The sequence below is a fragment of the Hylobates moloch genome, unplaced genomic scaffold, assembly GCF_009828535.3.
Source record: "Hylobates moloch isolate HMO894 unplaced genomic scaffold, HMol_V3 SCAFFOLD_6, whole genome shotgun sequence".
NCBI lineage: Eukaryota > Metazoa > Chordata > Mammalia > Primates > Hylobatidae > Hylobates > Hylobates moloch.
The window spans coordinates 130,323,201-130,336,120 of record NW_026652281.1 but is presented as its reverse complement, the minus strand read 5'-3'; positions in this window follow the sequence as shown (position 1 = coordinate 130,336,120).

The window sequence follows — 12,920 nt, the reverse complement described above, 5'->3', positions numbered from 1 at the left end:
CAAGATCAGCTGCATCTCAGTTGCTGGTGTTATCTCGGCAATAGAGTTTGTAGTCTCAAAAGGAGCACAATTATGGGGATATCTAGAAAATGGGCCTCTCAATTCAGAAATATCTCAGACTGCTAATATTCAAAGAAATAGCAAATGTTAATGATAGAAATATAATTGCAAGAGGACAGCAAAGAAATAAGACTATTTTAAGGGAAATGGTCCTCAGGATTATGACATAAGAAGATAGCTAATACCTTTTAAATCTGAAAGTATATGCATTGAATATCAGAATATTATCAGTCATTATGACAAACAGTATGGAAAATTACTTGGGGCAAGGTTGGTACGCAAAGCATACCTATTAATATAGAAGTGGGAAAGCTTGGTTGTATGGTTCACCTTTGTAGTCTGGTTGGTGGAAAAGGATATAGACATGAACTAAGAAGGTATGGTTATAATCTTGATCCCAAAAGTAGTTAGCAGAGGTGACTCTTTCCGAATCTTAGATTTGCACTGATAAAATGAGAAAAATGGATCAGATCTATAGTTTCTGAAACTTTAGTGTGCATAAGAATCACCTAGGGACCTTAGTAAAAAGCAGATTCCAGAAATTTATTCCCAGAGATTCTGATTCAATGAATTGGGGTAGGGCCCTTAAATCTGCATTGTATCAAGTACCTAAGAAGAGTCTTATGAAGGTGCTTTTAGGACCATGCCTGAAAAGAAATACTAAGAAAAAAAGCACATCAGAAGTCTGATATTTTGTAACTTTTGCTTCCTACCTACTGAAACCTAGCAAATCCTGAAATTCTCTGCTATTTAATAGCACTTTCAGAACATTATCTGTTTGCTACTTTGGGTCATAAAACCACATATTCAATTTATGTATCAAACCATGAGCTTGTGTGGAGTCCAATGCAGCCTAGCAGGAGGAAACCCAAGTCTGAATTCCAATGCGAAATGTTAGCCTATTTGGCTATGACTTCATTTCCTTTGACTTCCCAGGTTGATGTTAGAGGCCGCTTGGTACTTTCAAAATAGTCGAATAAGAAGAGGCCTCTCTGATTCTTTAATTAAGCAAGCTTTGACCTTCAAGACTCTAATTGCTCTTGACATCTAACTTATTGCTTAATTAAAATATGATGAGATATGAGACCTCACTTCTGGAAAAGTAGAGAGTCATGTCTATTTTATTAAACTCCCTCTTTTATCTGGAAGGCATGGACTAAGATTATCATAGAACAATATCCCATCTCAGGGAGAAAGGATCCAGCAGGCACCAAACCTGAGGTGAGTCATTATCCTTCTGAAACAAATAGAGTTTAAGAAATTATCAGGCAGAGAGAGAAAAAATAGAATTAAATCATTTTGCTGAATTATGGTAAAAGAAAAAACATTGAAAAATTAAAAATGATGGCATTTCAATGAGCAACTGAATATGAATAATTATTTTTGTCCATTTAAAAACAAATAGAAAATGATACCAATTTTCATTCTTAATGTGTCCTTTTATGGCTTTTTAAGTGCCTCTGCATCTGTAGGAAAAAAAAATATTTGAGGAAGCCTTCTTTTGTGAAAGTCATTGAGAGTTTTAAAAGATGATGTGTTTTATTTTTTGTTTTAAAGACCAACATACTGTATTTCCTCTATTTTCAGAAGGAAGTGTATGCAAAATATTAGGGCAAAAGAAAAAAAAAGATGTATGAAGTTATGTATGATTTCTCAAGATCATCTTGTTAACTTGAAAAAGTTTTATAAGAAGTAATTACTGTACCACAGAATCTATTTGGGTATTCCAGTGACTTAACTAGATAACTTCACAGAGTTCAAATTCACTGAAGAATTGTGAGCCTTCCAGCCCAATTAGCTAGGATGACTTGGCATAAAGTTTGTAATGATGAGATCGTGAAATTCTAACATGTTGGAGTGGGAAAGGGCCTTAGAGATCATTGATTCCAAGTCCAATCTTTTACAGCCTTGGAAGCTGAGACAGACGGAAGGACTGAGACAGAGGCAAGAACAGTAGGAGGAAATAGAACCAGGAGTCAACCCTTCTTACCCCTCCCCTCCCAATATAGTGCCATTTTCCCAACACTTTTGGAATAAGAAATAATCCAATGGCCACAATAGTTGTCCTCTCCAGGATTTCTCTGTTGGAAAAAAAGAAACAAGCTAATTTGTTCCTAGATTAAATTGATAGGTGCAGCAAACCACAATGGCACACGTTTGCCTATGTAACAAACCAACACATCCTGCACATGTATCCTGGAATGTAAAATTAAATTAAATTTTAAAAGCCGTGTGCGATGGCTCACGCCTGTAATCCCAGCACTTTGGGAGGCCAAGGTGGGCGGATCACCTGAGCTTGGGAGTTTGAGACCAGCCTGACCAACATGGAGAAACCCTGTCTCTACTAAAAATACAAAATTAGCTGGGTGTGGTGGTGCATGCCTGTAGTCCCAGCTACTAGGTCGGCTGAGGCAGGAGAATCGCTTGAGCCCAGTAGGCAGAGATTGCAGTGAGCTGAGATCGGACCATTACACTCCAGCCTGGGCAACAAGATGAAACTCCACCCCAAAAATTAAAAAAAAAAACCCTACATCTAAAATGTCTTTTTTATTTGAGTCTATGTGTGTGTGTATTTACATTATTTGAGTCATTTTTTTTTTCACTTATCATTGTTCCATAAGAATTTCCCAACACAATTAAATATTCTTGGGAAAAAATGATTTGGCAGGATTTTATCCCATTTCATCACTTGGAAATAATATAATCTCCACTTATTGGATTTTTAATTTCTAATTGTATTTTAAAATCTTTAATAGTGAGAGACATCTAGAGGCTGGAGTCCAATGGCGTGATGTCAGCTCACTACAATCTCTGACTCTCAGGTTCAAGCAGTTCTCCTGCCTCAGCCTCCCAAGTAGCTTGGATTACAGGCATGCATCACCAAGCTCAGTTAATTTTGTGTTTTTAGTAGAGACGGGGTTTGACTATGTTGGTCAGGCTGGTCTCAAACTCCTGACCTCAGGTGATCCACTCCCCTTGGCCTCCCAAAGTGATGGGATTACAGGCGTGAGTTGCTGCACCTGGACTGTTTGTTTGTTTGTTTATTTATTTATTTATTTATTTATGTTTTATTATACTTTAAGTTCTGGGATACATGTACAGAACGTGCAGGTTTGTTACATAGTATACAGGTGCCATGGTGGTTTGCTGCACCCATCAACCTGTCATCTACAATAGGTATTTCTCCTAATGCTATTCCTCCCTTTGCTCTACACTCCCCAACAGTCCCCAGTGTGTGATGCTCCCCTCCCTGTACCGATGTGTTCTCATTGTTCAACTCTCACCTATGAGTGATAACATGTGGTATTTTGTTGTCTGTTCCTGTGTTAGTTAGTTGAGAATGATGGTTTCCAAATTCATCCATGTCCCTACAAATGACATGAACTCATTCTTTTTCATGGCTGTATAGTATTCTGTGGTGTATATGTGCAACACTTTCTTTATCCAGTCTATCATTGATCGGCATTTGGGTTGGTTCCAAGTCTTTGCTATTGTGAACAGTGCCACAATAAACGTATGTGTGCATGTGTCATTATAGTAGAATGATTTATAATCCTTTGGGTATATACCCAGTAATGGGATTGCTGGGTCAAATGGTATTTCTAGTTCTAGATCCTTGAGGAATTGCCATACTGTCTTCCACAATGGCTGAACTAATTTACACTCCCACCAACAGTGTAAAAGTGTTCCTATTTCTCCACATTCTCTCCAGCATCTGTTGTTTCCTGATGTTGTAATGATTGCCATTCTAAATGGCATGAGATAGTATCTCATTGTGGATTTGATTTGCATTTCCCTAATGACCAGTGATGATGAGCTTTCTTTTCATTTGTTTGTTGGCTGCATAAATGTCTTCTTTTGAGAAGTGTCTGTTCATATTCTTCACCCACTTTTTGATGGGGTTGTTTTTTTCTTATGAATTTAAGTACCTTGTGGATTGTGGACATTAGCCCTTTGTCTGATGGATGGATTGCAAAAATGTTCTCCCATTCTGTAGGTTGCCTGTTCAATCTGATGATAATTTCTTTTGCTGTGCAGAAACTTTTAATTAGATCCCACTTGTCAATTTGGGCTTTTGTTGCCATTGCTTTTGGTGTTTTAGTCATGAAGTCTTTGCTCGTGCCTATGTCTTGAATGGTATTGCCTAAGTTTTCTTCAATGGTTTTTATGGTTTTAGGTCTTATGCTTAAGTCTTTAGTCCATCTTGAGTTAATTTTTGTATAAGGTATAAGGAAGGGGTCCAGTTTCAGTTTTCTGCATATGGCTAGCCAGTTTTCCCAACACCATTTATTAAGTAGGGAATCCGTTCCCCATTCCTTGTTTTTGTCAGGGTTGTCAAAGCTCAGATGGCTGTAGATGTGTGATGTTATTTCTGAGGCCTCTGTTCTGTTCCATTGGTCTATATATGTGTTTTGGTAATAGTACCATGCTGTTTTGGTTACTGTAGCCTTGTGGTATAATTTGAAGTTAGGTAGCATGATGCCTCCAGCTTTGCTCTTTTTGCTTAGGATTGTCTTGGCTATACAGACTCTTTTTTGGTTTCATGTGAAATTTAAAATAGTTGTTTCTAATTCTGTGAAGAAAGTCAGTGGTAGCTTGATGGGAATAGCATTGACTCTATAAATTACTTTGGGCAGTATGGCCATTTTCATGATATTGATTCTTCCTATCCGTGAGCATGGAATGTTTTTCCATTTGTTTGTGTCCTCTCTGATTTCCTTGAGCAGTGGTTTGTGGTTCTCCTTGACGAGGTCTTTCACATCCCTAGTAAGTTGTGTTCCTAGGTATTTTATTCTCTTTGTAGCAGTTGTGAATGGGAGTTCACTCATGATTTAGCTCTCTGTTTGTCTATTATTGGTGTATAGGAATGTTTGTGATTTTTGCACATTGATTTTGTATCCTGAGGCTTTGCTGAAGTTGCTTATCAGCTTAAGGAGATTTTGGGCTATCATGATGGAGTTTTCTAAATATAAAATAATGTCATCTGCAAACAGAGGCAAATTGACTTCCTCTCTTCCTATTTGAATACCCTTTATTTCTTTCTCTTGCCTGATTGCCCTGGCCGGAACTTCTAATACTATGTTGACTAGGAGTGGTGAGAGAGGGCATTTTTGTCTTGTTCCAGTTTTCAAAGGGAATGCTTCCAGCTTTTGCCCATTCAGTATGATATTGGATGTGGGTTTGTCATAAATAGCTCTTACTCTTTTGAGCTATGTTTCATAAATACCTAGTTTATTGAGTGTTTTTAGCATGAAGGGTGTGGCCTTTTCTGCATCTATTGAGATAATCATGTGGTTTTTGTCATTGGTTCTGTTTATGTGATGGATTATGTTTATTGATTTGCATATGTTGAACCAGCATTGCATACCAGGGATGAAGCTGACTTGATCATGGTGGATAAGCTTTTAGATGTGCTGCTGAATTAGATTTGCCAGTATTTTATTGAGGATTTTCTCATCAATGTTCATCAGGGATATTGGCCTGAAGGTTTCTTTTTTTGTTGTGGCTCTGCCAGGTTTTGGTGTCAGGATGACGCTGGCTTCATAAAATGAATTAGGGAGGAGTCCCTCTTTTTCTATTGCTTGGAATAGTTTTAGAAGGAAGTGTAACACCTCCTCTTTGTACCTCTGCTAGAAATCTGTTGTGAATTTATCTGATCCTGGGTTTTTTTTCATTGGTAGGCTATTAATTACTGCCTCAATTTCAGAACTTGTTATTGGTCTATTTAGGGGTTCCACTTCTTCCTGGTTTAATCTTAGAAGGGTGTATATGTCCAGGAATTTATCCATTTCTTCTAGATTTTCTAGTTTATTTGCATAGAGGTGTTTATAGTATTCTGTGATGGTAGTTTGTATTTCTGTGGGATCAGTGGTGATATCCCTTTTATCCTTTTTTATTGTGTCTGTTTGATTATTCTCTCTTTGTTCTTTATTAGTCTGGCTAGCAGTCTATCTATTTTATTAATCTTTTTTAAAAACACCTCCTGGATTCATTGATTTTTTTTGAGGGGTTTTTTTTGGTGTCTATCTCCTTCAGTTCTGAGCTGATCTATTTCTTGTCTTCTGCTAGCTTTTGAATTTGTTTTATCTTGCTTCTCTAGTTCCTTTAACTGTAATTTTAGGGTATTGATTTTAGATCTTTCCCACTTTCTCATGTGGGCATTTAGTGCTATAAATTTCCCTCTAAATACTTCTTTAGCTGTGTCACAGAGATTCTGATACATTGTATCTTTGTTCTCACTGGTTTCAAAGAACTTATCTATTTCTGTCTTAATTTCCTTATTTACCCAGTAGTCACCCAGGAGCAGGTTGTTCAGTTTCCATGTAGTTATGCAGTTTTGAGTGAGTTTCTTAATCCTGAATTTTAATTTGGTTGCACTGTGGTCTGAGAGACTGTTTGTTGTGATTTCCTTTCTTTGGTATTTGCTGAGGAGTGTTTTACTTCCCATTATCTGGTTGATTTTAGAGTAAGTGCAGTGTGGTGCTGAGAAGAATGTACGTTCTGTTGATTTGGGATAGAGAGTTCTGTAGATGTCTATTAGGTCCACTTGATCCAGAGCTGAGTTAAAGTCCTGAATATCCTTGTTAATTTTCTGTCTCATTGATTTGTCTAATATTGACAGTGGAGTATTAAAAGCCTCTCACTATTATTGTGTGGGAGTCTAAGTCTCTTTGTAGGTCTCTAAGAACTTGCTTTATGAATCTGGGTGCTCCTGTATTGGGTGCATATACATTTAGGATAGATAGCTCTTCTTGTTGCATTAATCCCTTTACCATTACGTAATGCCCTTCTTTGTCTGTTTTGATTTTTTGTTGATTTAAAGTCTGTTTTATCAGAGACTAGGATTGCAACCCCTGCTTTTTTTTTTCTTTCCATTTGTTTGGGAAATATACCTCCATGCCTCTATTTTTAGCCTACGTGTGTCTTTGCACACAGGATGGGTCTCCTGAATACAAAACACAGAAGGGTCTTGACTCTTTATCCAATTTGCTAGTCTGTGTCCTTTAATTGAGGCATTTAGCCCATTTACATTTAAGGTTAATATTGTTATGTGTGAATTTGATCCTGTCATCATGATGCTAGCTGGTTATTTTGCACATTGGTTGATGCAATATCTTCATAGTTTCGATGGTCTTTATATTTTGTTATGTTTTTGCAGTGGCTGGTACCAGTTTTTTTTTTTTTTTTTTTTTCCATATTTAGTGCTTCACTCAGGAGATCTTGTAAGGCAAGCCTGGTGGTGACAAAATCCCTCAGCATTTGCTTGTCTGTAAAGGATTTTATTTCTCCTTCTCTTATGAAGCTTAGTTTGGCTGGATGTGAAATTCTGGGTTGAAAATTATTTTCTTTGAGAATGTTGAATACTGGCCCCCACTCACTTCTGGCTTGCAGGGTTTCTGCAGAGAGATCCGCTGTTAGTCTGATGGGCTTCCCTTTGTGGATAACTGGACCTTTCTCTCTGGATACCCTTAACATTTTTTCCTTCATTTCAATCTTGGTGAATCTGACAGTTACGTGTCTTGGGGTTGCTCTTCTCGAGGAATATCTTAGTGGTGTTCTCTGTATTTCCTGAATTTGAATGTTGGCCTGTCTTGATAGGTTGGGGAAGTTCTCCTGTATAATATCGTGAAGTGTCTTTTCCAATTTGGTTCAATTCTCCCCATCAGTTTCGGGTACACCAATAAATCATAGGTTTGGTCTTTTCACATAGTCAATATTCCTTGGAGGCTTTGTTCATTCCTTTTCATTCTTTTTTTCCTCTAATCTTATGTTCACACTCTATTTCATTAAGTTGATCTTCAATCTCTGATATCCTTTCTTCCACTTGATTGATTCAGCTATTGATACTTGTGTATGCTTCTTGTATGCTTCACAAAGTTCTCGTGCTGTGTTTTTCAACTCCATCAGGTAATTTATGTTCTTCTCTAAACTGGTTATGCTAGTTAGCAGTTCCTGTAACCTTTTGTCAAGGTTCTTAGCTTCCTTGCATTGGGTTAGAAAATGCTCCTTTAGCTTGGAGGAATTTGTTGTTACCTCTGAAGCCTACTTCAGTCAGTTCATCAAACTCATTCTCTGTCCAGTTTTGTTCACTTGCTGGTGAGGAGTTGTGATCCTTTGGAGGAGAAGATGCATTCTGGGTTTTGGAATTTTTCAACATTATTGCACTGGTTTTTCCTCATCTTTGTGGATTTATCTACCTTTGGTCTTTGATGCTAATGACCTTTGGATGGGGTTATTGCATTGGCATCCTTTTTGTTGATGTTGGTGTTATTGCTTTCTGTTTGTTGTTGTTGTTGTTGTTTGTCTGAGAGTCAGGCCCCTCTTCTGCAGGTCTGCTGGAGCTTGCTGGATGTCCATGCCAGACCCTGTTTGCCTGGGAATCACCAGTGGAGGCTGCAGAACAGCAAAGTTTGTGGCCTGCTCCTTCCTCTAGAAGCTTCACCCCAGGGGGTCACCAGATGCCAGCTGGAGCTCTCCTGTATGAGGCGTTTGTTGACTCCTCCTGGGCAGTGACTCCCAGTCAGAAGGCACAGGGGTCAGAAACCCACTTGAGGTGGCAGTCTGTCCCTTAGCAGAACTCTATCACTGTGCTTGGAGATCTGCTGCTCTCTTCAGAGCTGGCAGGCAAGAACATTTAAGTCAGCTGAAGCTGCAGGCACAGCTGCCCGTTTCCCCAGGTGCTCTATCCCTGGGAGTTGGGAGTTTTATCTATATGCCCCTGACTGCAGCTACTGCCTTTCTTTCTTAGATGCCCTGCCCAGAGAGGAGGAATCTAGAGAGGCAGTCTGGCTACAGTGGCTTTGCCACAGTGTGGTAGGTTTTGCCCAGTATGAACTTCCCAGTGGCTTTGTTTACACTGTGAGGGGAAAACTGCCTACTCAAGCTTCAGTGATGGTGGACACCCCTCCCTCCACCAAGCTTGAGTGTCCCTGGTTGACTTCTGACTGCTGTGCTGGCAGCAATTTCAAGCTAGTAGATCTTAGCTTGCTGGGCTCTGTTGGAGGGAGACCCGCTGAGCAAGACCACTTGGCTCCCTGGCTTCAGTCCCCTTTCAAGGGGAGTGAATGGTTCTGTCTCACTGGGGTTCCAGGCACCACTGGGGTACAAAAAAAAAAAAACAACTCCTACCTAGCTCATTGTCTGCCCAAACATCTGCCCAGTTTTGTGCTTGAAACCCAGGGCCCTGGTGGTATAGGCATCTGATGGAATCTCCTGGTCTGTGGGTTGCAAAAAACATGGGAAAGGCATAGTATCTGGGCCAGATAGCACTGTCCCTCATGGCACAGTCCCTCATGGCTTCTCTTGGCTAGGGGAAGGAGTTCCCTGACCCCTTGTGCTTCCCTGGTGGGGCAACACCCCACTCCGCTTCTGCTTGCCTTCTGTGGGCTGCACCCATTGTCTAACCAGTCCCAATGAGATGAACTGGGTACCTCAGTTGAAATGCAGAAATCACCCACCTGCATTGGTCTCACTGGGAGCTGCAGATCAGAGCTCTTCCTATTCGGCCATTTTGCCAGATCCCTTCCCGTTTTTTTAAAATACAAATTCTTAGACTCAGAATATCTGAGTAAAGGGGTGAACACATTTTTAGGTTTTTGAAGGTCCCCATATCTTGCCTTTGAGACTTTCAAAATAGGCTAAAAAATAGAAACCCTTTCCTGTCTGGACCCTGAGCAAACTGAGAAAAATAAAGAGTAAGGACACAGAGGTCAAAATGTCACAATTGCTAAGACTAGATTGGAGGATGCATCTTAGCTTAAGGGTTCAGTGGGCCTCCTAACTGAAACCCATGCTTAGATTAGGACATTTAGGAGCAGCGGAGAGAAAATACCTGCTTCCTGTAGAGAGTGCATGCCCAAGAGGAAAAAAAATAGGCCAGTTGAGGAGACATGTGATATGATTTGGCTCTGTGTCTCCACCCAAATCTCATCTTGAATTATACTCCCATAATTCCCACATGTTGTGGGAGGAACCCGGTGGGAGGTAATTGAATCATGGGGGTGGCTTCTCCTATACTGTTCTCATGATAGTGATTAAGTCTCACAAGATCATATGGTTTTATAAGGAGTTTCTGCTTTTGCTTCTTTCTCATTCTGTCTTGCTGCTGCCATGTAAGAAGTGCCTTTTTCCTTTCACCATGATTGTCAGGCCTCATTAACCACATGGAACTGTGAGTCCATCAAACCTATTTTGCTTCCCAGTCTTAAGTATGTCTTTATCAGCAACGTGAAAACAGACTAATACGAGATGCATAATTTCTCTTCCCCCAAGTTACCAATCACGTAAATCACTCTACTCTTTCTTGGTGCAACCAGTGAATAAGCAGGAAACATTTAAGGGTATCATGCATATTGAAATTTTCTCCATATAGAAGGACACATCAAGAGTGGAAGAAGGGGCTGGGCATGGTGGCTCATGCTTGTAATCCAAGTACTTTGGAGGCTGATGTGGGCAGATCACAAAGTCAAGAGTTGAAGACCAGCCTAGCCAACATGGTGAAACCCCATCTCTACTAAAAATACAAAAATTAGCTGAGCATGGTGGCTGGGGCCTGTAGCCCCAGCTACTCGGGAGGCTGGGGCAGGAGAATCACTTGAACCCAGGAGGCAGAGTTTGCAGTGAGCCAAGATCGCACCACTGAACTTTAGCCCGGGCAACAGAGCAAGACTCCATCTCAAAAGTAAAAATAAAAATAAATAAATAAATAAAATAGAGTGAAAGAAGTATCTTCTTCTTCTTCCAAATATTTACCAGATTTCTTCTTCATTCATCATCTCTTGACTATACTGTTAGGTATTGTGCTAAGCAAAAGATGAAACCAGATGAATTAAGCCATCATTTCTGCTCTCAGGTGACTTTAGTATGTGTTATTCAAGGGCCTTTCACATTCTTAATTTGATGGGGATTATTTTGTACTGCTCCCTGTGAAATATGAGTATATCCTGTCTTGGCGCTGAGCATATAGCAAAATGGGGCCACAGAGATAAGCAGTAGCTGGAACTGTGTTGCTTACTTATTCCCTGAAAGCAGGATGAGAATGCTAGAAATTAATCTTCCTTCAGGACAATGTATGGTGTTCAAAATATCCATTACTACTTGGTCTATCAAGTAGTGATGATAACGATAATAGTAGCAGTTATGCGTTGAACACTTACTATGTGTCAGCTTCCGTGATAATCCCTTTATGAGGGTTTCTCCTTGAGTATTTTTTCATAACTCTAGAAGTCAGGTTATAAACTGAGGCTCAGAGAGGTTGTGAGTAACATGTCCAAGGGCATCCAATTACTACGGAGATGAACTGTAATTGAAATTCAGGTATATATAACTACAGGACTTCAACATGTAAATATTCCATTTCAAAGTAGAATAAAGAAGCAGGTAATTCCACAGTGAAATATACTGTAGTCACAGATAAATCTCAGAAAAAGGGATAGTCCACATGTTCAGGCAGATGAGTGACCATCCAGGAAATGTGTTAGCAGGTTGCATGGTTCAGGTCAAATACAGAAAGGGAAAACTACAGGAAAGATCAGGTCACCACCCTAAGAAGGATCTATGGATACAAGAAGCAGAATTTTTAGAAACAGTAGCGATAATGAAGGCCCTAAATGAAGCAGAAATTTGGTTCTTAAAATAGGGGTCCAAGATTGAAATATGTATATCATTCCTCATTTCTATATCCTCTCCTAATTAAGTATAATTGATATTTTATGATTGACTGCTATAAAATGGGCTTAACAGCCAACTTTCCCAAGGCAGAGGGCATGTTTCTTGAATAGAATTATCTTAAATGGAAAATTGGCTGAAACAAGTGTGTGAATCTGTGTCCTTTGTGAAGGAGGAACCACAGTGGGATTAAATGTGCAAGGACTTTATTAGATAAAATGCCCATGTAAAAGGAAACAGAAGATCAGGAAGGCTGGAAGAGTCACAGTGCAGTAGGCCTAATTGAAGGAGAGGGAGAAGTTGGGTGGAATCATTCTGAACTGCCACACAGTCAACAGACAGTTTGGCAAATCTGTCAGATAGTCTCAAGACTGAGTTGTCCATATCTTCCATGACGGGTCTGTCTTAGTATCCTCTATGAACCTAGTCATTAGCTGGCAGCCTGAGAATGGCATGGTCTCAGTGCAAACATGTGGATAGATTTCACAGTGCTTCAGCTGGAACCCTAAGTCACAGTCCCTGCAGCAGGAGGTCAGCTAGGCACATTCTCACGATGGCCACAAGTATATTTCAGATTATGCTTCCAAAGTAGAAAAATATTTGTTTCCATTTTATAGTTGAGAAACTGAGACGTAGAATGATGATTAATGTCTCCAAGGGCACGTCTTGGTTCTGTGATAGAGACTGAGGTTGCCTGTATGTGAATTGCCTTTCTCTCAAAAGACACTCAAAGTTCTGCTAGAGAAGTTTTCTGAAACCCAAGTGTGCATCAAATCCCCTGGAGGGCTTTTTAAAACAGTCATTGCTGGGCACTATCCCCAGAGTTTCTGACTTTAGAGATTAGGAGTCGGGCCTGAGAATTTGCATTTCTAACAGATTCCCAGATGATGCTGATAGTGTTAGTGGAAGGAACAAACTTTGGGAGCCACTTTATTTTTATTGCTTTTCAGTTCCCTAATCATGTGTGCGTGTGTGTGTGTGTGTGTGTGTGTGTGTGTGTGCAACTACAGGGTGGTAAGAGGAAGGGAGAGCAAAGGAAAATGTCTTATTTATTTGACAACTGCCTCTTCTTGCATACATCAAACACTGTGCTTGAATTGTGATAGGTACATGATTAACATTTGTAAAATTAAATTTCTTTTACTCTGGGAAAATTTTTATAAAATATTTAAAATAGTGAAAACAGGCCTGTC